Source organism: Pectinophora gossypiella, chromosome 9 (genome assembly GCF_024362695.1).
Source record: "Pectinophora gossypiella chromosome 9, ilPecGoss1.1, whole genome shotgun sequence".
NCBI classification, from domain to species: Eukaryota; Metazoa; Arthropoda; class Insecta; order Lepidoptera; family Gelechiidae; genus Pectinophora; species Pectinophora gossypiella.
This window is the reverse complement of record NC_065412.1, coordinates 9,182,878-9,209,248: the sequence shown is the minus strand read 5'-3', so window position 1 is coordinate 9,209,248 and position 26,371 is coordinate 9,182,878. Positions and strand designations below refer to the sequence as shown.

The 26,371-nt window shown below is 36.2% G+C and overlaps 1 protein-coding gene and 1 long non-coding RNA gene across 7 annotated transcripts in view; one reads left to right on the top strand and one right to left on the bottom strand.

Moving 5' to 3' along the window:
* Positions 1-26,371, top strand: part of LOC126369477 (protein GDAP2 homolog) — a 93,007-nt gene that overhangs the window by 5,779 nt on the left and 60,857 nt on the right. The window contains exon 1 of one of the 2 annotated variants that reach the window (XM_050013897.1): positions 1,105-1,277. The exons of the other annotated variant lie outside the window; for it this stretch is intronic. The gene's annotated coding sequence lies outside the window, so the exon portion shown is untranslated. Of the gene's footprint in view, positions 1-1,104; positions 1,278-26,371 lie in introns of those variants that run through there. 2 annotated transcript variants of the gene reach the window in all.
* Positions 1-26,371, bottom strand: part of LOC126369481 (uncharacterized) — a 44,644-nt gene that overhangs the window by 13,450 nt on the left and 4,823 nt on the right. The gene's annotated exons all lie outside the window — the stretch shown is intronic.

Here is a 26,371-nt window from a genome sequence, read left to right as displayed (position 1 = left end):
CATCCCACACGAGTCAGACAGAGTACTGCGGGGCGGAAGGCAAGAGGGAAACCACTGCCCTAATTTACCGTAAAAAAGTAGTATGGAGAATGCTACACCGACAAGCGCGTGGCTCTTAAATTAGTGATGATCGTATGTTTAGCAACTGGTTCTGCCAGTTAGTCCAAAAACGAAATAAATATATTATTCCTCATTCTGAAGATGAGTGGTGGTTGTTAGCTTGAAAATCCTACGATTGTAGGTAAATGCTGAACTAACATAGATAAAATACTTCATAAATATATCTGAAAACTTTGAAATCTCTGTTTCGCAAAGATGACATGGTTTTAGTGTTTTATTCAATGTATTTATATTGACGATACATACATTTTCGTCGATAATAAATACTTTTTCAAAAATAACATTCCAATTTTATCGAAGTAGTTGATGGGAATGGAAAACTTACACGGACGAATCTAGTTTTTGGTTTGGACACATATTGAGGCAGCTAAAACTATGGAGCAATGGTTGCTGTCAACACGCTCTATTATCAGGAAAGGAAGTATCATTTTCTAATATCCTTCACTCCTAACGATCGAGATTATAGCTCGAATTAACTTGATGTAACGTTCATTTCCCTGTCTGCCAGGAATAATCGGTCGTAATCGAGGGTAGTTAACCTGCCGACGTTAGACCGTAATCTGAATTATAATGTAACCGGTGAATAGGCTACATCGACTAACTCTGACCCTATTATGCTGAACATATGACCCAGCTTAGGATGTTCAAGCTTATATTATATTACTATAATTATATTATGTATTTTTATATTTAACAAAAGAATGACTGAACTCACTTTGTTTGTAGCAAAACGAGTTTAGCGACTTCCAAGTTCCAACTGACTTGCAGTTCAGTAGTAAAAATAAATAGAAACTCGCAAACTTAAACGCGGATAAGGTAAGCCGTGGGCAAGGCACGGGTATTTCGAAACCGGTACAAAGACCCACGCGAGTTGAAGTCACACTAACGTGGACGCTATTCGTTTACAATAAAACTGGCTTCGGTTCCACCTGGAGGCTGCACTGTACATCAGAGTTCATGATCGTCAATTCGTCATCAGTACTCGATGAGGCTACGTAGGGGACGGACGTGTCTGTACATCCACTCAAAGTACCTATTCCGTGTCGATAAACTTTTAAAAGTGTTCTTGCTCTTTGTTGCTTTGTGTATTGTGCAGTGAAGCAGTGTTTCTCTACCAAGTTCCTTGTAATCTTCCACACTGGATTTCCAATTCGATGGTATGCCATTTCCTTATCTAGTTTTACTTTGACTCATTAGTTTATAGGTACGGCGTGATATATATTTTTCTCAACAATAGTTACTGATGTCTTGTGTTTTGATATTTCCGTAATATTGCTTATATACATTTATTATTTGTTTATAAATTCTAATATAATTATAATTAATTCAACTATTCTTTATAACATTTCTTTAGTGTTTGTATTACAGTACTTATTTAATAATAGTGTTGTAGGTATAAAAGTTTGTAAAATATAGTTAGGTATATACCTACCTACTTAGTTGAATAGTTTTCTCTGTATATAAGTATGACTCGTAAATTCGTAAATGTCTGCCGAGTGTAGAAGTAGTTGGAATTTGGAATCAAAGTAATGAATGAGATTAAGTTCATTAGTATTCAGTGGGCAATCTGGTTCCGGTACATCGTACCACGGACGGCGCATTTTGATGACGGTTCGTTCCGTAAAAGGCATCGCAGTCCTCAGAGTGAAGTTTCTAAACTGCTTATTACTTTTCCTCATTGTACCACACGAACTTTAGAAATTCCTTGAATGGGAAAGAAAAAAGTTTTGATATATCACGTTCTAAATAAATGTATTCTTTCTTTTTACGTTTCCGTTAAATAGTTACTGTAGTCCTGTGGGTCACCGGCTTGCTTCTCAAACGGGGAACGCGGGTTCGGACGTTGGTGGTTTGGACTTGCACTAATGAGTTATTAATTTATTTTTAGTGCAGTTTTTCTCGACCATTATAGATGGGTCTGACATAAAGCTCGGTGAAGTATGGACACTTAGTTTATCTTACGATGGATGTACTTCTGACCTAACCTAACCTAACCCAACTTGTATAGTGGATATAATCGTGAGCTTCTGTTCTTTTTCTAACAACACATTTCATTAGATTACTATAGTCTTATAAAGTTCAGTTTTAGTTGCAATAAAAAATTCAATCATCCCACACGTGCACGAGTCGTCTCAAAATGTTTCTTTGTTGAGACATCAGTGGAATATGGTAAATAAAGAAATTTTTAAATGGGAAAAGCTAACAACAGGGTCGTTAATCAAATTGTTGGATGAATAAAGAATGGTATGATGTCGTTACTCGTGGCTTGTTCAGGTTGAGCGGTTACCAACAGAAACAACGGTAGATGGATAGGCATCAAGTAACATAAACAACAAACCAAACTTACAAGCCAAATTCCTGGCAGCTGATGCATATTACCAGTTAGTTGTAAACTAGCACATGATTCTTTGCTGGACTTTGAATGTAATATATACGTACAGTCATGAGCAATATAATGTACCCACTTTAGGACTCTGTCGCACTAACATATTTGACATTTAGTGAGACTTACAGTTCAATTTGTCAAAAAGTTAATGTGACATGGTACCAAAGAGTATACATATTAATGCTCGTGACCGTACACACCACCAACACTACACCTACCTACCCGACAATTGCCTTCTTCCTTTTTTGAAAAGGGGGTGGAATGTCCGATATTACTGTCATACAAATAAGCGGAAAGAAAAGGTGTATACATTTTTATACCCGCTAAATGCGCCAAGAAAAAGTGTATGAACATGCATTGTTTCCACTTTTTTTTACTTTTTAACATTGGAAGGAAACCTAATTTAAAAATACAAAATGTCAAAAGACAAAAGTTAGTAAAGAGTGGCCCAAAGGTCGTCGTTCCCAGATACGTACCTAAGTAATTGAATAGTTAATCGTTTATGTTTCACAAATGTTTGTGATAGTTCAACAATTTCGACACCAAAGTATATAGTTATATAAATAATAGGCATGTATGTACATAGGTAAACTATATTATATTTATATTTGTATATATTTATAGAGACTTAGGCATGTATTTTTGTTCCCATAGTCTGTTTATTTATATCATCATCAGCCCATTAACGTCCCCACTGCTGGGGCACGGGCCTTCCCTATGGATGGATACGGAGATCGGGCCTTAAACCATCACGCGGGCCCAGTGCGGATTGATGGTTATTAACGACTGCTAATGCAGCCGGGACCAACGGCTTAACGTGCCTTCCGAAGCACGGTTTATTTATATCCGTAGTTATTATTATGTCGTGTAGATATAATTATGATAATGTATTTCGTATATTGCACCTCATTTTATTCTCCCGCAGCTATTCTTATACTACCTCTGGGTTGGCTGGAAGAGATCTCTTAGACATAAGTCCTTCCTTGTAAACGTCCTAGTTGTTAAGTGCAATAATGTGTATAAAAAAGAATTACTAAATAATAATAGATTCCTAGCTAAATTACTGGATATAAAGTTTTTAGATATCGTAATACATATTCAGCTATTATAGGATAGATCTTTGATAGGTATGAATCTAACATAAAAGAATATTATAATCCGTTATTTAAATCGCCCTAACTAGAAACCCGCCATTATGTATAACGACAACAAACACTTAGACAATCGCTAAAATTGCCTTGCAATTTGTTCTATGACTCACCCTTGTGGATCTATACAACATTAGTCGGGTAATAGTTTCTTGCTTGTCAATAAAATTGCACACATAAAATCGCCTGAAAACTACGCTTCAGTGCCTACGTGCAAAATTAAATGCAAAAGTAGATACTTCATACTCTACGTATATTTAATGTTTAGTTGAGTGTTGGTTTATTTGAGTACAACTTTACCGAACTTTACTTTTTCATGATTGATTATGATTCGATTAAAATGTTCTTTTTGAAACTTTACGGAACTAACAAATTAATAAGGTACCTATTAAGGAATAAAAACTTACGCTTAAAAGTTTAAAGAACCATTAATTATTTAAGTTTTGATCTGAGTTGCACTAGTTGTATGTATTATTATAAACATATGTAAGTATATATTATATTACAGTATATTTTAATTTATAGTTTATATTTTATTCATGATTTTGTCTTAGTTTTATATTAGTAGTTATATTTGTTCATATAATTTCATAAAATTTGTAGGTATGTCTATCTTTAGTATACACTGTATGTCTTCTTGTCACGTGTAGATCAGCTGGAAGAAATCTCTTTCTTAGAGATATACCTGTACTGTCTGTTTTCTTTGTATGTTTCTTTTGTCTGTTCTATTGTGTACAAATAAATAAATAAACCTTATGCTTACCTTTTGTGAACTTTAAGCTCTAAAAAGAGCTTATGGTGCACTAAGGAAAAAACTTAACATGCTTTTTTATTAAAAAAAAAACTATGGATATTCATTATCAAACAAACAAAATAAATACGTCAAAAAAAAATAAGTTTCGATGTAGAGTCAAATCGGTATTCTAGTACTGGTAAAATCCACATAAACAACTTATAGTATACGTTCTTTAAAAATGGGTTTAATGGCGTAGTTTACAACTAGTCAAATCAGTTACATTTTACTAAACGTCAAAACACGAAATTGCTATGGAATTTGTATGAAAAAGCAACATGTGACGTCATAGAAAAACATGAAAAAATGTCGCACGTATTATTACATTTTTCTTTTTTTTAATTCACAAATAAGTTAAATAGAAACAAGAAAACGTTTTATGTCACCTTTAGATCTGTCTTTATTTATTTAATAATATTTAATAATATTAATGTCATAATTCATCTTTGACCTAGGAAACAACCCAATTGAGCGGTTTGATCGGTTTGATGTTACTCCTTTTTTATTTATTTGTAACACATATTTTACACAAATAAAACACATAATAATGGGTTCTTACCGCGTTTAAAGCAGGGATATGAGACTCCCGATATTTCGACACTATCGGTATATATATACCGGATAATAACCGCGTAAACTTAAAACAACATATTTTTCACACTAACACACATACATACTACACATTTACATTTGATACTTATATTACTACAATGACGGTATTTGTTGCTGCGTTCGTCACTTCCATTACCTACTAAGTTATTACATATCACATCCAGCTAGTGCTACTACACGGATAGCGATCCGTCGGTGATGGTCGATGGCCTATACTGTATGGTGGTATTGGTATTCACCGCAAGGTATTTAGTACTGGCAACGTGGTTAGTAGTCAGTGAACTCGCTGGGCCGTCCGGAGCCAATCAGAGACGTGGTCAGAGTTAATAGGCGACTATTAGATCATAGCGTGAATATTGATGACATTACCCATCCCATCTGCCTGCGGTTTCTTTCTTGCACTCTACGTATATAGGTCGGCGAATGCGCATGACTTGCTTACAAAAGTATGTAGCTAAGAGGTTTTTTTCGCGGTAATAGAGAATTAGCAGAGTTTGTTATGTACTTAGTGTCGTAGACTGTAATCTGGAAGCCATCTTGGAAGATAAGCATTTTTATTTTGGAGCTTCTATAGTTTTTTCTTAATACTCCACGAGCCCATGTGGAGTAGCATAATAGAGAGAGCACCAAATATGAGGTAGACGATGAAAGCCCTGGTCCCGGACTTGCACCAATGTGTAGCCATGTCCGGGAACAGCGTGGAAGATAAGTAGCTGAACGCGCTCTGTTTTTTTATTTGCTTCCAGTCCAACATATAAGCAACAATATACCCAATGATTACGAGTAAATGTAAGTAGTTACTGTGGTCTGTGGTACACCGACTTGCTTCTCAATCGGAGCGCAGGATGGATCCCCAGTGTCGGACTTGCGCCAATGATTTATTAATTTATCATAACTGCAGGTTTCACTAACACGTGGCTCGACCATTATAGACGGCGATACGGCTCACCTCGGCAAAGCTCGGTGAGGTGGGGTTAGTTCATCTTGCGATGGATGTATCTCCTACCCAATTGGGATGTAATCCTGAGCTGATGTATGTACTCATGATGGCAGCGCTGCGTTGTATTAATAATTGTATGAGGCGTTTGTTCTGTTTTATAATATAAATTAATTTTGTGCTGGACTGTATTTTTCATTGTCCGAAAAAGTTTGACCATCGGGAGAAATTATTCCTTTTGGACAAATTACTTTGACTACCCAGTTTGAGCACGTGAAAGAAGGGGGTGTTTGTAAATTCATAAATGGTGATGGTGAATGCGGTGTACGGACAAACCAACGTTGGTTTTTGTTGCACCGTCATCTGTAAAAACTGTATTAAGTACTGTACTTATTTTTAATAATAATAATAAGGCTTCGGCCCCACGCACGCCTTCCAAAAGTCCGGGACACCATAGGCCCGAGACATGGAAATAACATACATAATAATAAGTGCCATTTTAACATCATATACTCTACATTACGTCCCACTGAGTGATTATCAAAGTGTTACATAAAGTACAAAAGTATAACAATATATAACAATCTTCGCGTGTTGATACGACTACGAGTATTGCGGTCGCAATCAAATATTAAGGCTAGGATTCTATGTTTGGGTATGCCTATTTTAATAACGACGATAATACGAGTAGCATAGGTGAGTGGAAACCGATAAACGCTACAACAGTGCCAAACCGGAAACTCGCATTTAGAGAAGCATGCTATCTGTCGTATAGAGTGTGGAACTATAGCTAAATGACACATTAAATTTAGTTTTTTATCCAACTGAGGTGAAACAAAAAGTAGGGTTATGTTTGACCGCTATGTACGTATGCGTGAATGCACATCTGTCACTACCTAACTTCTAAACCACTTATCTGAATTTTACAAATGAGACGTCACTGGAAGCGTCTTAATTATCCGGTGGTTATGGGCTATGTGACGTCACACTAAATTTAATATGGCACCCTCTGACAAGAGGACGCGTGGTGACAAGGAGGACGAGACTGGGGACGAAAAAAAAATTGTATCTTTCGATTGTATTGTGTTGGGTATCAAATGAAAGTGTTAAATTTATACATTACAAATATGTACATCTACAAAAATATAAATATGTACATTTACAAATATGTTTGGTCGTATTTACTTGATAATTACATTTCATCATCAATACATAAGCTCGCGATTATATACCTACCAATTGGGGCAGTAGTCGATACATCTATCGCAAGATAAACTAACCCCATCTCACCGAGCTTTCTGTTAGATCAACGTGATAGGTGGCGAGCTGTATCGCCGTCTATAATGGTCGAGCCAACTGTGTTAGTGAAACCACTCTATAGACATGTTACGGATTGGTTTTATCTCCAAATCCAACATAAATACTTGATCGAAGCACGTTACCTTTATAAATAAGACCCCAAAATGATATCAATAAAAATATAAGTTTAAAAACTAAAACCCGACTACGGAAAAATCACGCTCTAAAAAATATGAAACAAGAAAATATTCTCTTAAATTCTCTGAAATTCTTCCGAACACCGATAAAAAATATAATAAATTATTTATTTACGTTTACTCTTAATCAAATGTTAATATGGAAAATAGTTAACATGATGTATAGGTAAGGTAGGCCTTAGAAATGTGCTTCACAAATCTTACAATCCAACACTTACTAATCCGCAATACGTCAAACTCGTCCTCTCGATATAAAGCCGAGGATTTGAAGCCTCGTTTAGAGGTAAGGTCACCTGAAGGGCTCTTGAAGCTGAGCTGAGGCTTGTAGATACGTTGTTCAGCTCTTAGCCATGCTCGCCTTCCAAGCTTGCAAGTCCAGAAGTATTTATTTGAAATTCACCGCAGGATCATAATAGAGATCGAACCTGTGTTTGATTAAAATTTTCAAACAATACACAATTTTTTGAAAATGAAAATAAAAAATATTATTCATTAACAAAGTTGGTACATTGTTGCAATATGTAGTTGTTGTGACCCTCTATTAAGTGAGAAAACACCTGTATCAGTAGGCCACAAATTGATAAATATTATTGATATTATATTATGTATTTCATTTTTTTGCCCAGTATATTTAGAATCAACCATCGACCATAGCCTAACAGAAAGCTCGGTAAGGTGTGGATACTTAGTTCATCTTGCGATGGATGTACCTCTGACTAACCCAATTGGGATATAGTCGTAAGCTTTGTTATGTTATATGTTTAGGATAAAGGAGTGGGGTTGAATTCACCATTGTATGTTTCGTTACACAACCTTATCTATGACTGTGTTACTCATGTGTTTTTTTTTTTCTGTTAATATTTGTTGCATTTTTATTTATTAACACTTTTCACTTCACGGGTTGGTTTTTCACTTTACGTATCTAAACTTTACTTACTACCGAAAAGTTAAGTGGCTTCGACGCTGAAACTATTACTCTCCTATATTTTTTTTTAACTGACTTATGGTAGATTTAACTGCTTGGCTGGGCAAATGGAGAGCGCTGAGGGCTCTCACCCGGTACAAAATTTAAGACAACAGGTCTGAGGGTGCCCAGTTGGGCGCGAACCTCGGCTCAGAGTGTCGTCTGAGAAGATAATATTTGAAACAATAAAGAATTAAGCGATAAGCGCTGAAAGAGGGAAATCGTCGACCACGTCGGCGGGGTCGGTATCGGGGTCCTGAATGTAAAGGTTAGGTTACACAGTGCGAGCAGCTGATGTGACAATAGACAGCTACTGTGCCTGTGTACTCGTATGACAGTAGCTCGACTCGCCTCGCACGGTCACACTATGCCCAAACAAGAAACGCCGTCATTTCGCAAAATCATGCGAGTTGACGACCGAGCGGCGTGCGAGTTGTGTGGTGGGGGAAGGCAAGTAGCGAGTAAAAACAAAAAATGTTGAAGTAACTCGAACGCGAGCAGCTGTCTCACTCGCACATGACAGTAACTCGTATGATGCGGTCACACGTGCGTAGTAGCTGCACCTCAATAATTGACTCGGTCAGCTCGCATGTTAGCTCGCACTGTGTAACCTAGGCTTTAGTTGTGGTGAGCTTTGGCCGCCTCTATGACTAGAGTAATCGAGTTGTCGGGATCATATATTACATCCTTCGGACGCCGATACTTTTCAGTACCGTCCCTAAGCGGGGTGTATTCGGAAGCCCCAATCCCACAGGATCTGGGTGGTGCCGAACGCATTGAAGGTAATTTAAGCCACTGGTTGGGAGACCTAGGTTAATTACTCTCCTATCATACCTGTATTCTATTAATGAATTAAATATACCTCAGTCAGAAAGATTTCTATTGTTTCCATTTGTTAGAATGACATTGTTGAGTGCGCTTCGATCCGTCGACTGTCAACCTGTGAGCAACTAGGTCAAGGTATGAACAACCACTAAACAAATATGTACAGCAACTCTATATTCACTGCTTTAAGTTACCTACTAGTTTAGAGCCTCTAGATGACACATAAATATACTACTAGAGGCTCAAAAGAAGATGACATGTAAAAAATATCCTATAGCTGTCACCTACATTTTTGTCCGCGTGTCTTTTGTTTATATCGCGGTTAGCAGCTCTACATTTAGGTTGCTGAGGTTGGTCATCCACCTTACACGCCACAATATAGAAAAAACACTCTATATTACATGTTCTTATGAACATGCCTATTTACTACGATCCTGACACATAACTTTCTCTTCTTCCTCTTCTCACATCAAATACTTCAAGCATGCTCGCCGGTAGCAGTTACCTACTAGTTTAGAGCCTCTAGATGACACATAAATATACTACTAGAGGTCCGAAAGAAGATGACATATTATATTATAAAAAATACGCTATAGCTGTCGCCCACATCTTCGTGTCTTTTGTTTATATCGCGGTTAGCAGCTCTACATTTAGGTTGCTGAAGTTGGTCATCCACCTCACACGCCACACTATAGAAAAAACTCTCTATCTTACATGCACATACATAAGAACATTCCTATTTACTACGATCCTGCCACACCACTTTCGCTTCTTCCACTCACATCAAAGACTTCATGCATGCTCGTCGGTTAAGATTACTCTTGACCTGGCCTTTCTTTATAATCTGATCTGATGGCAGTACGTCTGTCTACACCTTATTACTTACATATCACGTGCTAAAGCACTTGCAAATGCCTCTCTGGGTTTAGTTGCCTGTTATCTTCCAGGTGGTTTCAGTGGTTCAAGCGAGAAAAGGTGACAGACAGAATTACTTTCGCATTTGTAATACAGTGAAACCTGGTTAAGTGAGACATCAAGGGACCTGCAATGTCGTTTCACTTATAGAGATATTCCACTTACCCAGTGTCTCGATTCCACTTACCCAGATAACGATTGTAGCTTTCGTTTTGGCATTTTTCAAATAAACATCTGTATGATAGTAAAGCGAAACTAAAAATGAAGGTAATTGAAGCTCAAAATTTGTACTTACGTACTTGGAATTACGTGTTGAATTTGTGGGTAGAATAAGAATGAGTAAACAAACAATGTTATCTCAGTTACAAAGGTTTATGAATAAAAAATTTACTCGCTGTCTCAGTTATAGAGGTAACTATGATGATAAATCGAAAGAACGAATCCCAGATATAGAGGCTTACCTCGTCCCACTAACAGAGGTAATTCAGTGCCAAAGTGTTGGGACCTCAGCATGAGTTCCAGTTATGGAGGTTTCTCACTTATCCAGGTCCCACTTAACCAAGTTTCACTGTATTAGTGTGGATTAGCCCTATTTAGTTTAGAACGAACCAAAAGACATCTATTTGGTTCTGATGTGTAGTATCGATAAAGTATATTGGTATCTATATAATTATATACCCAACATGGTATCTCCGCGACGCGATCCCTTCACTTTTACAAAACAGCCTATAACGTACCAATGCTGGGCACAGGCCTCCCCACCCGGAGGAGATATTGTGGAGCATACTTCACCACGCTGTACCACTGAGAGTGCTCCGTTCACTTTTATGTGATAAAATAAAGATTCTTTGCCTATATATTACTAACGGGTTTCTCAACGTGATTATAAGAAAAAGCAGTTTTAGATCTGCTAGTTTAGTTGTTAGCAACTATACGGTTTGATGGAATAATGGATAGAGTTCGTAGTTGTAATAGTTAAGGGGATTACTATCGTTTGCTATCGTCAAAGTCAATACTTAATTCTTGTTGCTATGCAGCCCAGCCAGTAGATAATTTATAGTAACCGCCTAGTTTAGGAACTACCGACATTAGAAATTGTTAACTTTATTATAAAATACTAGAATGTTGTTTATTTTAGCACATTTCGTTTTTCTCATAGTGATTTTCTGAGTTATTGTAAACTTAATAATTATTTACCACTAATAGTATTTACGCGTCCATCCGTTACTCACTAACATAATTTTAATTGTATTTCTCTAGTTAAGTGAATTGTATTCTTTAGGAGAAATAAATTTCTTAAACCGTAAGGGTAATCGATGCCTTGCGAAAACTTAATATTCGTAACTAATAAAACGTCTGAAATCACAAATGTTATCTGATTTAAACCCAGACCTTCGTGCTGCTAGAAAAACAACCACAGAAAACTTTATGAACCCAAATATAATTAAATTTATACTCTATACTGCGTTGTCACGAGTCAAATGTCCTTGAATTGTAGGTTACCTATATTGTATAACTATTATTACCAGCCAGTGTTCATATAAAATTATTAATTTACGTTCTGCTTTACACCTGTGTCATTTCCATAACGGAAGGCTTTAAGGGCATAATTCTAGGTTTGATTTATCATACGTAGGCACTGTAAAATATAGGACAAAATGTTTATTTAGCAAATGTAATTCAGCGAGAATTATTAATGTGATGTTTATTTTATCTATAACAGTGTTTAAATAAGTTACTCAGCGCACACCAAGAAATTTCCGTCATATTTTGTCATTCCTAAAACGTGATGTCTATCACAAAATACGCAGTACCAATGCAAATGTCATTCACTAAGTTAAATATGATACTCAAGAGATAAATGATGATTGTATTCGTTGCGTGTAGTGATAAATGTTATAGATAATGGTTTGGTACTGTATATTTGACAACTTACAGTAAACTAAAAGGCAAAAACTGCGAAAATTACATACTTACATAGAGTCGCATTATAATAAAAACCATGTTTACGCCTCATTTAAAAAGCACATTTGGGATGTGAGTTTTGTTAATAATAGACAAGCTAGTTTCAGTCTAGACAAAAAAATGTAGTATAAATTATTACCCGGATTGAAATTAACTGAAAGAAATCGAGGTGCTATTATAAAAGCCGTGATAGCCCAGTTAGTAGAACGCTTGCCTCTCATTTTGAGGCCTAAACCAATGAGTGTCGAATTTGTTTTCGAATTCACGTTTGGATCATGAATGATTATCACATGCTCAGCGGTGAAGGAAAATATCGTGAGAAAACCAGCGCTCCGAAGAAATGTATTTCCGGAGGTATGTGACCTAAACTGTATTGGGCTGGTTTTCCCTTCGCGGGTTGGAAAGTCAGACAGGCAGTCGCTTCTGTATAAATAACCGGACCTGTCAATTTTTAGTTTAGGTAAGCGGACCCTGTAGAAAACGAGATAATGCTAGGGAGATGATGAAGTTCTATTAAAGGAAATCAGGTCCGAATGTGACTTTTTTAAAAGGCGCTTACGTGGTTTTCGCTATAAGGCGACCTATAGGTATATACCTATTTAATATTCGCCGTTTCCCACGTTGTGCATCGACAATGGAGTGGAATTAGTGCAGTTGTGCGCAGTCACTGGCCCGTGAACTGCATAGTTCCGTTACGTGAAACATTGAATGACCCGTCAGTAAAGTCTGACTAGAACGAAACGTATTTGTTACTCCATTCGTGACTGGCTGACGGGCTATTTTCACAATTTTTTGGCCGTATAACAATGGGAGCCAGTCGAAAAATCAAAGCCATTTCTACATATCCACTTAGCATCCTTTTTTTTAAAAACTGGGGGCTATGCAGGCTTTATTTCATGCCCTGTATCACAGCGACCTGTAAGATTGTGATCGCCGCCTTGTGCTACAGTTGACCTCTAAACCCAACCCTATCATCTATGATTCGAGTTATACCTGTCCGCTGTTATCCGCTGAAAAAGAAAGAGACGGGTACTCGACAGGCAAAAAAAATGGAACACACGACAATTTTAGGCAGAAATTTAAAAAAACCCTACTAAAATTTTACATTTGCCAATAACCCGACAGAATTTAGTTGTCAGCACACGTCAAACGGGTTGCATATGAGCGAGATGCCTATTTTATTCGCCCGGGTTATTCATTAATTTTAAAATTAACAGTTGTCAATCATCCATCCCTCTCCTTTTAGGCGGATAAGAAAGTAAAAGAAAGGCGGAAAGGGGTGAGATGTTTTAGCACCTCTGGAGTAATTAGGTATCCTCCAAAAATACTTAAGCATAGTTTGAGAGGAGCGGGTGTGTCATACTATCACCCCTCTGCCTACCCCTTTGGGGGTACAGGCGTGATGCTATATCATGTTATCTTCATCGATACTCGACCTCACCTCAGTTCCGGATGCGTCATAACTTTCTATCTATTAATACGCTTACTATTTATAGCATCATATCCACTTACATTTACCTTACCTCTTGTAGTAGAAATAGGATAGTGGTGGACTTGAGTGAGGTTTCGTGAGAAGCCGGCTAAGTGCGGCGACCACTAACCACGATATCGTATTAATGAGATTACTGTTTGCCTCGCGCCACAGCGACATGATCCGATATTGCTGACAGTTTCAGTACTTACTGTAACACATTGCCTCGCGCCTGTATCCCAAAAGAGGCAGGCAGAAGTGTTTACTATATAGGTACACCCACTCCTCGCTAGCTATTTTTAAGTCCCATAGAAGCGAGCCTATTACCATTAACCGAACACCAATCCTGGAAACCACGTGATATCAATTATCCATGATCCAAACATGATAATTCAAACTTATAAAGTCAATAAATAAATAAATAAGACAAGTAAATTAATTTAAGAAAAAGTCAGTAAATATTGTGGTTGAATAAACTTCTTTTTATTATTATTTTATTATATTATTATTATTATTTTTATTATATTTTTTTATTATTATGAACCGGGCACGAATACGGGAAAACCCCATGATATCAATTATTTGTGATCCAAACATGAATTCAAACTCACAAAGTCGAATTCAGTGGTTTAAAGCTCGAACCGGAAATGGAATCGGTAACAACACAATGTAAGTCTTGCGTACGCAAACCTTGGCTAGCATGAATCAATACTATAGTACTCACTCAACTTAAACTACGAATAAAATATGTGGTCAGGTGGGTATCCTAGGTCAAAGGTAAAAGTAGCAAAAGTAGTAAGAGACAGGGGGGGGGGAAGTAGTGGTAGTGTAGTAGTAGGTCAAAAGCATGGGAAATGCTCATGTAACGAGCCATGTCAGAGGCCTTTGGCGGCTCAATAGTAACCCTGACACCAGGGTTGATGAGGTTGGCACTCCACCTCACAACCCACACGATAGAAGAAGATGGGAAACGCTGCACCGACAAGATCGTGGCTCTTAAATTGATGATGATTGATGAGGTCAAAGATAAATTACGAAATTCTGTTTACTAAATAAAGACAAATCTAAAGGTGACAAAAACGATTTCTTTTTTCTATCTAACTTATTTATGAATTTTAATAAAGCAAAATGTAATAAGTGCAACATTTTGTCACGTTTTTCTATGCCATCCCAGGTTGTGTTTTCATACAAATTCCATAGTAATTTCGAGTTTTAATGTATAGTAAAAAATAACTGATTTGACTAGTTGGTAAAAGGGGTTCCTTTAGCTAATATAAAAACGTTTATCTAAGAGTTAGATGAGGATTTATCTACTATTTCAAGGTTACCAAGACCAGAATTTGATGCGTTTCAATATACTTAACCAATGAATTTAATGACATCGGTGTTCATTGCAATCGTATCTGGTACGATCAACAAGATGCTATCCTGTGGTTTTATTACTTACCACAACTTCTTACTTCGACGCGTTGTGGAACTCAGTAGTCGCACAGATATATTTTCTCATAACATTGCTAATTATTTAAACTTAAAACGTGGAAACATTTGTGTGTGACTTGAGTCACAATGAGATTGTTATCTGTTTAGGTATTTAGATAGCTTAGTCTTTTGCATTTCACACAAAACGTCTTGATAAACATACCTACACTAATAGCTACCTCAGCTGAAGCGTTCGAGTTCAATATGTTTACTTGAACATTCTGTTGAAAGATGATGTGTTCATTATGGTCCTATGTGTTGCTTCTTAAACAGGGAGCGAAGGTTCGATCCCCGATACCAAGCTTGAACCAATAAGTTATGAACTTATCGTAAGTGCAATTTTCACTAACATAGTTGCCTCGACCATTATAGACGGGCGATACCCTTCTTATGTCTCATCACCTATCACGTTAGTGTAAAAGAAAGCTCGGTGAAGCGTGCGATAAATTAATGTACCTCTGACTATCCCAATTGGGATTATAGTCGAGAGCTAAGTTATGTTATGCAGGGTGTTAGTGACATTGTAACGAATACTGAAGGGGATGATTCTGACCATGATTCTTAATTAATAAAAGTGGAATTTTTCGTCGCGAAATTCATGAATTTTTTTTAGTTATTAAAATTATTTTCAATTCTATACTTTTGCGATGGACAATTCCAGTTGATGTCAACTCAGAATGATCTGAATCATCCCTCAAAATTTTCGTTACTATGTCACTAACAGTAACACCCTGTATAAACAGAAACAAGTTATCAAAAACCACTGCTCGTTGCTGAGCCTAGGCCTAGCTTTGATAGGTACACTGGGTGGAAGGAGAAATATTCAGATCCAAGTTAATTTAGGCATTACCGGTTCATGTTTGCGTATTATTCTCAAATTCAATAAAATATCTCTATTGATGCAACGCTTAGCATAGATAACAGATTATTTGTACCGTCTCGTCTGCAAAGTCTTACAGTTACCGTAAATAATTTTCTTGTGTATGTTTATTATTTGCCTTCGTATTGGTCATAGACGTGTGAATTATATTATTTAACAGGTATTTCAAGTCACGATCTCTGTGACTGATATTGTTATTTGTGATAATAACGTAATGTTTGACGTGAGTAGACAATCGTTCTTTATATTTACTTGCAGATGAAAAATAATAGTTCTTCTATCGTGTGGGTTGCGAGGTGGAATACCAGCCTCATTAACCCTGGTGTCAGGGTTATGATTGAGCCGCCAAAGGCCCCTGACATTTTCCTTTCGGACAATCAGGTGATCAGCCTGTAATATCCTAACCAAACTAGGGATAACAAAGTGATTTTTGCGATGTGTCCCCACCGGCATTCGAACCCGGGGCCTCCAGATCGTGAGTCCAACGCACAACCACTGGTCACTGGACCACAGAGGCCGTTGACAATAATAGTAAGGAGATGAGACGAAGATTAGTTGCTCCCAGTTGATTGACTGTGTCCAGTAGTAAGACTGCTAATATGGCTATGTAAGTTAGTGTATAATATTATTATGATGAATGATGATGATGTATGTGTGTATTTTTCGTAGTAATTTATTAAATGCACACAGATCCACACACGTCATTCTCATCTATTGTAGCAAAAGAGAATACAAACGTCAGTGACAGCATAACAAACATTGTGTTTATCATGTTTAAAAAGTCTATTGTTTAGAAAATACATACATACATAAACCCCTTATTCCCACTGAGGCAATCAGAGACTATGGAATCGCATTTGTTTATTTTCCTTTTGTATTTGTTTAAAAATTCATTGAATTTATTAGTGATTATAATAGTTTTAGGTGTCTAGTTAGTGGCATTATAATTCTTCCTCTAGATTTACATCGCGCAAGTACGAAATTAATAATTTAACGGGACGAAACGACATACAATTTTGACAACTAGGTCAAAATTACAGCAATCAGGAATTCATTGTAGCTAACCTGTATGTGAGATATGTAAGTAATGCATATCTGTATACGTATACCTTTGAGATGGAAGGTCACAATGGCAGTCGCATCTGTAAAAAAAAATAAGAAGAAGAGAAGAGGAGAGAAGAGAAGAAGAGGGCCCCGTATTATAAATGATATAAAAACTATACGTAGAATGATGAGACTTTCCAAAACAAATCTTATTGAAACTAATAAAAATGTTGCTAGTTTTATAAAACCACATTTAAAGTTGAACAGCACAATAATTGACCACTGAGTCACACAACAAAAAATACTTCAAAAGAATTGCGTTTAAAAGCTACCTTAAGCTACTTGCTAGGTGTGATGTCATTGTCCTAAGTACAAACCGACAAGGTCAGTCAACATTGAGCAAATAACCCAATACACTAATGCTTTTATTTCGGAACTCTTGGCTAAAGATAGTACAGCTGAATCCGTTGCATAAAAATGGATCGGATGGATTTATGAAGCTACTTACTATATATTTAGTTTTTTTCCAGAGTTGCTGTGGTTGGTAATCCGCCTCATAACCTACACGATAGACGAAGATCTATCTAAAAGTCTGAATAATGATAAATATTTTTCCATACTTTCGAAAAACCTACATGAAACGATAGCTTTGAGAATACCTAAGTACTCTAAAATACATCGTGCGTATGTACCGAAAGGAATGCATATAAAGCGTGAGCTTGCTTAATAAAGTTTAAATAATCGATTTATTATTTTGATAAGGAAAGAGAAGTAGCCTGTGTGTTACTTGCACTAAGCGAATAAAAGCGAATGAAAGTTGTATTGAGTACCATGCCCAAAACACCATCTAATTGTATTTTAAGTTATACCTGTCATTTTCTTATCCGCCTTAAAGATAAGGGACGGGTAATCGACAAACGTAAAATTTACGAAACAATTTTGAGCAGAAATTTTACATTGGCCAATAACCCGACTGAATTAAGTTCACAGCACACGTCTAACGGGTTGCATACTAGCGAGATGTGTATTTGATTCGCCGGGTTTATTCATTCATACACTCATTCATTTAAAAATTAACAGCTGTCAATCGTCCGTCTCCTTCCTTTCGGCGGATAAGAAAATGACAGGTATAACTTAAAATAAAATTAGGAAATGCTGCTGGCATTATACACCAATGACCTTACCTACTCGTACCTGTTCATTCCACTCTGTTTAGAAACAGAGAGAGAGATAAATGTTTATTTCGCAATTTTTTTGTTTATTTATGTTGTGTATATGCAGTTTTACACAAATCCTTCAAGACAATCTATAATGCATGTTACGAGTATTATAATTATGCAATGTCTTTGGTTGTTCCACTGATTTTAATTGTTTCTAATTTCTTGATTGAGTCCAACTGAAGTACTAACATTAGTAAATTAACCTCAATTGCCTGCCGCCTACGTACGCAATGCATTCTTTATAAGCGCAGGCGTTGACCAAATAACCACAAAAAACAAACTAGGCTATGTCTGAAGACGATGGATGATGAAAGTTGTTTTAGTATAAACAATATTAACGATTCATTTAGTATCGTACCAGGCACCAGTTTTAGTACAACCGTATTTAATAGTAAATTAGTGAATCAATGGCAGGCTGGATCGATCGAGATCTGCTTGGGCAAATAATGATCTACCGGCATTTTGTGATTTGCCCGTCTAATACCCGCCATATCGTCTAAAGCATAACGTTTGACGACTAGCCCGGTTATATTTGCTCGATCGGCTCAATTTAACGATCAGCCCACGACATAATACAATAATGTCTTATACAAAGTAAAAGTACCGATTCGATCGTCTTTACTAATATATTCTCAATACCTAATACTTGCAAGATTTCACTGTCATTGCTGTTAGTTCCTCTGTTCTTTGGTTCCATATATTTACTTAATTTTCCTTCAAAGAGATCATTACTTTAGCAATTTACCTGTTCTATGTTGTTTAATGGATTCTTGTTTTATATAAATAGGCTTTTATCATAATGCTCAAGGTTGGCCAAGTCTTGTTGCATATTTATGGACGCAGTCTCCTGTGTCTACAATAAAATTATTATTGTCAGCTACTAAATGATTATTCTCGCTTATTGCTTCTGGTTAATGAAACGCTTGCTTTAAATGGCTTTTCTTTTCATACTTTGATAAGAAACAAGAAATTTAAATACAAACAGATTTCGGTAATATGTAGGTACTCAAGTAAGTCCTGTTCATTAATGTCTCGTTTTCTGTCGGTATCATACACACTTAATTCCCTTGGACAACAACAAACTAAGTGAAAAATTGTTCATTCGCTCATATACCTACTATTATTAGAACTTGTTTAATAAACAGGTAAATACATAAGTATTAAGGCTCGGTTACTGCTGGACGTCAAAACCTGTTTATGGTTGAGAAATCTGCATTCCTATTCAAAATTGGTTTCCTATAGAGCGGACACATTATTGTATAAACAAGTACAGAATATGTATATTTTTATTTTTCAGTTTATGCACAATAAATAAGATAGTTTAGAATTGCATTGTGGTTAGCTTATTTTTCATCGAAATAGGAGGGTTCTGTTTGTCTCAAGAATTCTCTTGAGCAAAATTGGCAATATCTTTGGGACCAAGGCTAGCAATATCGCCTTTAACATATGCAATGCAGTGTTCTCATTTCCTCTGCAGGAGAAAAACAAAGAAAATAATATATGGTTTGCTTCGATGTGAAAATAGAGTCGTCAAAGGGTTTTTGTCTGAATAGATTTTGGGTATATTCTATTGCGCATTTGCGTGTACCAATGTTTTGTTTTATGCAGCAGTGACTTTAGATTTATGAATCCGAGCCTTTGTAAAAGTTTGGCCTTGTGGTTTTCCAATACCCAAAGTGTTTACCCTCACGCTATTCGAAGGGAGCCTGTTTGATACCAAAGATATGGTTATCGACGTCAAGAAATGGTAAATCATATAAGAAACAGTACCGTGTTATCCCACCGTTGGAGCAAATGCCGTAGTTTCATCTTTTTTGGGGTTATGTATACGTTTTTCCAATAAAATACCAGATAATATTTTGAATCTGTTAGAAAATAAATTTAAAGCTCATGTGAAGCTTACTTTATGTAAAAAAGCTTATTATAGATAGATTCATGATTCTGTAACTTTGCATGTGCAGAGTGTAGCTTGTAAGTTGTCCATAATAAATAATTAAATAAATAAATGATTACCTAAATGACAAAAATGTGTGGTATTAAATGTGTTCCTCTAGTTATTAAATAACTCATTGATTTAAAACATGTGTAGTTTCTTGTCATTTCTTCTCCTCAGCCTCCTAGCCAGCCACCTTGCCAAATGACGTAAATTCAAAAATGTTACATTGACCTTCAACAAGTTTATTTCTGATTTCTGCTGGAGGTTAAAAATGCCACATCGAAGCAATTCATCGAAGAAAGCAATATTGCTATTTGACATTTCTTAACTACTCACAACTTGCAATATTGCTTTTTAGATGAACTGCTTATAAGTGGCATTTTTACCCCCCCCCCCCCATCTCTACCCAAATCTAGTTACCTAAACACTATCCAATAAAAAGTTTTGACCTTGAGAAAACAAAAGGAAAAGTTAACACGAAGTTTGTTGGTATCATCACGGAGATTCCCCTATATCTTATTTGTAAATAAATGCTATATTTGCTTTGTAAAAAAATTTAGCTACTTCATATTTAAACAGAGTGTCGGAATTTACGAATTGTGTTTGTATTTTGGCTTTGCAATTGGATGCCGAAAAGTCGAACTTTCTCCGAAAAGCGAATGTGTTTGCGTGTCGTATTTTACTTAATCGTCGATATGCAGTTATGAACAGGGTCATGCCAGTAACTGTAACCTCCAAGCAACGGGCAACGAACCGCAGTCAGCAAACCACTTGCACGCAGATCCAGACATAACATTTATACTGTGAGCAAGTTTAAATAAAGCAGATAAGAGAATTAATTCTCAGATATTTCCAGTTCTAACAAACAAACTCTTGGAATTTTACTGCTTCAGCCTTTGTCTCCTTTATGTCTGCAATTTTTGTAAGTAAATAAAACTTTTACACGGTAAGGTTTCATTATTTCGGCAATTGTTGAATTATGAAAGAAAAAAAGTTGGACATTTAAAGAAACAAACAGAAACAAGAAGGTTGAGAGTTGCAACAACTTCCGTGCCTGTTTCTACAAGAATGGAAAAATTCCAGGGATTTCGATTTCTCAATGTTTTTGTTGTATATTTTTACATTATTTATTGTATTACGCAGCTTTTCCGATATTCTAATGATTGGGTCAAACGGCTGAATACAAAAATTGATAATGTATTCGATTATTGTCGTCAACACAATAGTGGCTTCAGACAATAGCTGTACAATATTGTCATTGTCTTTTAGGGGACAGTTAGCCCAATTTCAAATGTTTCAGATGTGTATAACCATGATTACTAATGCATTGTTCGGTCTTCGGAAAAAGGTGATAATGATGGCGAGTTATTTTTAAGCATATCTACTCATCTAATACGGAAAGATTTTAATCTCAAAAATCAGCTTTTGATAAGTAAGATTCGTTAAGATTTATTTACATTCTATAAATACATTTTATATTCATTAATATACAAATATTTCTGCAAACTACTAATATACTTTTTATTTAAACATTGGCATTTACGAATTGTTAATTAAGACGTCCGGCGCGGATTGCCATTCTATACTTCTACCGAACGTAGTTCTATAGGAATCAATGTAAAGCCAGGGCCAGGAACCTTTGCGCTAGGTAGGAACACTCAGTGGACCCGCAGCTAAACTCACTCTTGCGCATTATCCCCTCGTAAAAAGCATTTGTTTTGCTCAAAACCTTCATTTGCATAATGCTTTGTTTTCATTACAATATGCGTGTATGTATAACTAACTCGAGCATTACAATTAACCCACATGGCCTCTTTAGTTATGCACTAAAGCACTTGTATGTGAATATGTTGGGTACAACAATATACCTAATGAGATTATTTTTTAAGCCTTACAAGGTTACATTAGTCTAAGCTCACTAAAAGTAGTTATTGTGGTAGTTTGAGTAGATTTCGAAGAATATTGCAGCGGTTTTCTGTTATTTCTTTGTGTTTTTGTTATTTCTTCGTCTAATGTTTCTAACCAATTGTTATACTTTCACATTCGATTTTAGATCAAGTTGTGGTGCTGTTTGGTATACCTATTCAAATAAGCATTTTGACGACCTTTATTTAATTTCTACATTCATGAATAATATATTCTTCATGTTTCAAAACAGGATATATTTGTCATCACTTTTTGTTATTCACCTTTCAAGTGTAAACAGGATAACTTAATCTCTTTATTTTTTCAGTATGATTTTAATCTGTTTGTTTGCTATAAACCTGTCTGTTTATTGAAGCAAGTATTAAGATCACACTCATGTCCATGACTCACTCAACAATGAATTTAAGGAAAGAGCCATTACCATTTGGCATCTTCTTGAAGTTATTTATTTCCCTGTCTAAGTTATTCAGTTGTTAGGCTAGAATCTAGTGCAATCGATAAAACTTCTCTATATCCCGAATCTAGGACCAAAGCACTTGCCAAATATTACATAATAACCGAATTTGCTTATTATTTTTACAAAGTAGGTAAGACAGCAGAAGATACTAGTATTACAGGTAACACACACATCTAAAGTACCCTTTCTAAAACTATAGGCACAAGACTGAGCTAGTCGTCTAAAATATGAAGTTCAATTTAAATATTCTAATAAATTATAAAACTAGACGTGTAATATAAAGAAAACAAACAGACTTATTATTTATTTATAAAAATATTAGCCCCGGAAAATATCGAATGTAAGTACTGTATTTTTATTATTATTATCGATGTGCAGCAAGCCCGCTATAAGTGTGTCTCAACGGCCAATCAAGCATGATTGAAGCCTGATCAGTGATCAACAGTCATCATCGATCATGTTCGTAATGGCTTATTCTCACACCATGATTGCTTTTGCTACCCAACGTTGCACTAACTAGTCGTAAACATCATGAATAAACACGAGCCATTGCATAAATATGCATACCTTTTTCCTACGCTAGTATCGGTTTTACATACCTATGAAGCTTAAATATGTAAAGTAGGCTTTATCTGCTGTCAGGATTTTAAAATTCAAGATAAAGGTAACGAGGTAGACAAAATTGACTGCGCTTTACGCAGAATATGAATAACTTTAGGAGCTCAGCCATCCACGCTAAGATTCATAATGTCTAATCTCATCATGAAGACGATTTAAGCAGTGACTGAGGAGATTGCCTAGTCTACTGTAGTAAAACTATAGTATTTATAATGTGAGTTTCCGACAGAAAATCAAACGTAATTCGCTTTATATTTTATATTACATGAAACGTACGAGTGATCTGACTAGTCTTTGCCATGCTGTGCGAATATCACATGCTTACGTTGCTGCTAACGCTGCTATGAAGTCATTAGCGTTAGGTATCCTATTTTCAACGAGGCGTTGTAAATTCAGCAAATATATTTACGACATTTTATCTCGTGAACAATGGAACGTTGCCACACAGTTAATCTTGCTTATCCTTTGTTATCCGCTTACACCAATAAGTTTTATTGTCTGTTTGCATCTGAGGTAATGAAGCAAACGAGGTCGCGAAGATACGCCAGAATTGCAATGGCTGATATCTCAAAGGACTATTACAATAAATTTGCTCTAATACATCTTTATTACACCTGGTGTTCGGGTTTTCCCGGACTTGTCCTAATTTACTAGCGATAAGGCTAGTTATTTTGCGGACACCAGGATTTACTGCGGATTCCTACCATTAGCACTCTATTTACATTTTGATGTCTGTTCGTATAAATTACTCTTGTGCATTTAGTCTTGGATTTGTGACTTCCCCTGCTAAAAAATCTTAGAATCATCATTATCGTAAGATCTCATACGTCTTTCGTCTCATACGTGTCGTCGATGCTAGACTGCTAAAATTTTATTCACTTCAGATCAAATCATATATTCTGTGAAGCTATTTTTCACATTGAATTATGATGATCTTACTTCAGGACCCCGATACCGACCCCGCCGGCGTGGTCGACGATTTCCCTCATTCAGCGCTTATCGCTATCGACCCACTAGGGTCGATTAATTCTTTCAAATATTTTTCCTCTCAGACGACGCCCTGAGCCGAGGTTCGCGCCCAACTGGGCACCCTCAGGCCTGTCTTAAACGTTGTACCGGGTGAGAGCCTTCAGCGCTCCCCATTTATCCGGCCAAGTAGTTAATGCCATCTGCGGCAAATCTACAATAAGTCACGTCAAAACAAAAAAAAAATTATGATCTTATTGCTTCCACTGCCATTTTGGGGTATAAATAATTCCCAATCCTCTGAACTAAACCCCAGTCCTGGAAAAAGTCGGAGTTATCAGATGATTTCCCGCCACGCATCCCTGATGTTATCGAAACAACGGTGGTCCGGCATTCACATAGTACCGTGGGGAGTAATGAGGAAAAAATATTTTCCTTAAGGTTTACCCACTGTCCAGAGATAGGTCTCCAACGACTGTCTCGTAGAGAAACAAAACCCACGCTTATGAGGCGCTAAAATATGTAGAAATAGAAGAATAACAATAACTAATTTGAAAAAATGTATAACAAATTGTTAGGTACTATGTAAAATGGTTGCCATGTGGTTACAGTGCGTTACCGAAGTACATGTTACTTTTCGAAACTGTTGTCTTATAAATTGTGCAAAAGCTAAGTACATACTAAAAACTATCTAACTTAAAATACCTTATTTTCCTTTTTTCCTCTCTTGCACAATATTTTCTAAAAACGAAAATTGAGCACATTTCTTCGTTCAGCTTCACATCAAAATTTTCTGTAATGAACGGTCGTCCAACACGTTTTTGCCCGTTTCTCGGTTGATAGCCATTTTTTTATCGAGTAACTGCTAATAATTACGTTTATGATGGTTTTTTGATCATGTTTGAGTCAGACAAGATGATATTAGTGTTTATTTAATGTTGTCATATCTTTTATCTTGGTTTGTTCTTGGTAATCACCAAGTTCAGGTCTGCGTCCTGTAGTCGTCTATGACTATCTGGTGAGAATTAAAAAATATTAAAAGTGTAATACGTAGGTACGTTTTGTATTGATTTCTATTAATTTCAACTACGATATTCTGATTCCTCTTCACCGTTTTATGTGTTGGCATAGACACATAAATCGTCATTTAGTTTTCCGTCCGATTTTACACGAACTTTATATGACAACAGCATTTAAACGCAGGATCTATTGTGTAATCGCTATTGACTAACCAAAACGTTTCCAATTATTCTTATATAAGTACTTATTGTAATGTTTTCATGGGCACTTGACATTTTTAAACACATTTTGACACGTTTAGTGATTGCTGCTAATATTTTAAATAACTTGACAATTCAACTAAACAGCGTAACATATACCCATATACAGTTCTAAAGACAATTCCGATGTTGTGATTATTCTAAAAATGCGCGTTTATGACATCATATTCAAATCCAAGTGACATCATATAACAGCTTACATTTGTTAGAAACAACAATAGCGAGTCTTGAATGCAAGCGCTAACTTGCAGCACAGCTTCGTAAAACTTGGAGAGAAATCGAGAAGTTAAATAGGAAAAGTAAGTTGATCCGTATTGTGAAGTCCCTGGAAACGACAATACAAGTTGGTAGCTGTTGGACCATCTTTTCTGCCCGACTGATTCACTATTGTCGGTTGGACTTGAAATGAAATATTCAAGTTCGAACACGATAGTAAGTAGTTTATGCAACCTTGGACGTTGCTTCTTGAATAGGTACGTCTATTTCCTTAGAATTCGAACTAGTTGGACCCTGTGAGATATTCATGTTTGTGACTTAGTTTATTCTCTCTTTGGTTCCTTCCTGTAATATTTGTGTTGCCAAACTCGTAATTGGCGACATACTTAGTTATTCATATTTACTACTTACTGTGTAAGTACGTATTCGTTATAAATGAGTCATGTCAGGGGCCTTTGGTGGCTCAATAGTAACCCTGACACCAGGGTTGATGAGGTTGGTAATTCGCCTCACAACCCACACGATAGAAGAAGAAGATTCATATTTATGCATAATTTTCAGTTTCATCGAGTTCTCCTTTCCCACATTGAATAATCTATTCAAGGTGGGAACTCGAGAAAATTCAGATCATTAACGTCTTCCTCTAGAGTCCCGCGTATTGTCTCAAGAATTAGATAAGAGAATTATGGCAGCATTAAACAAAAGGCTTTATTCCTG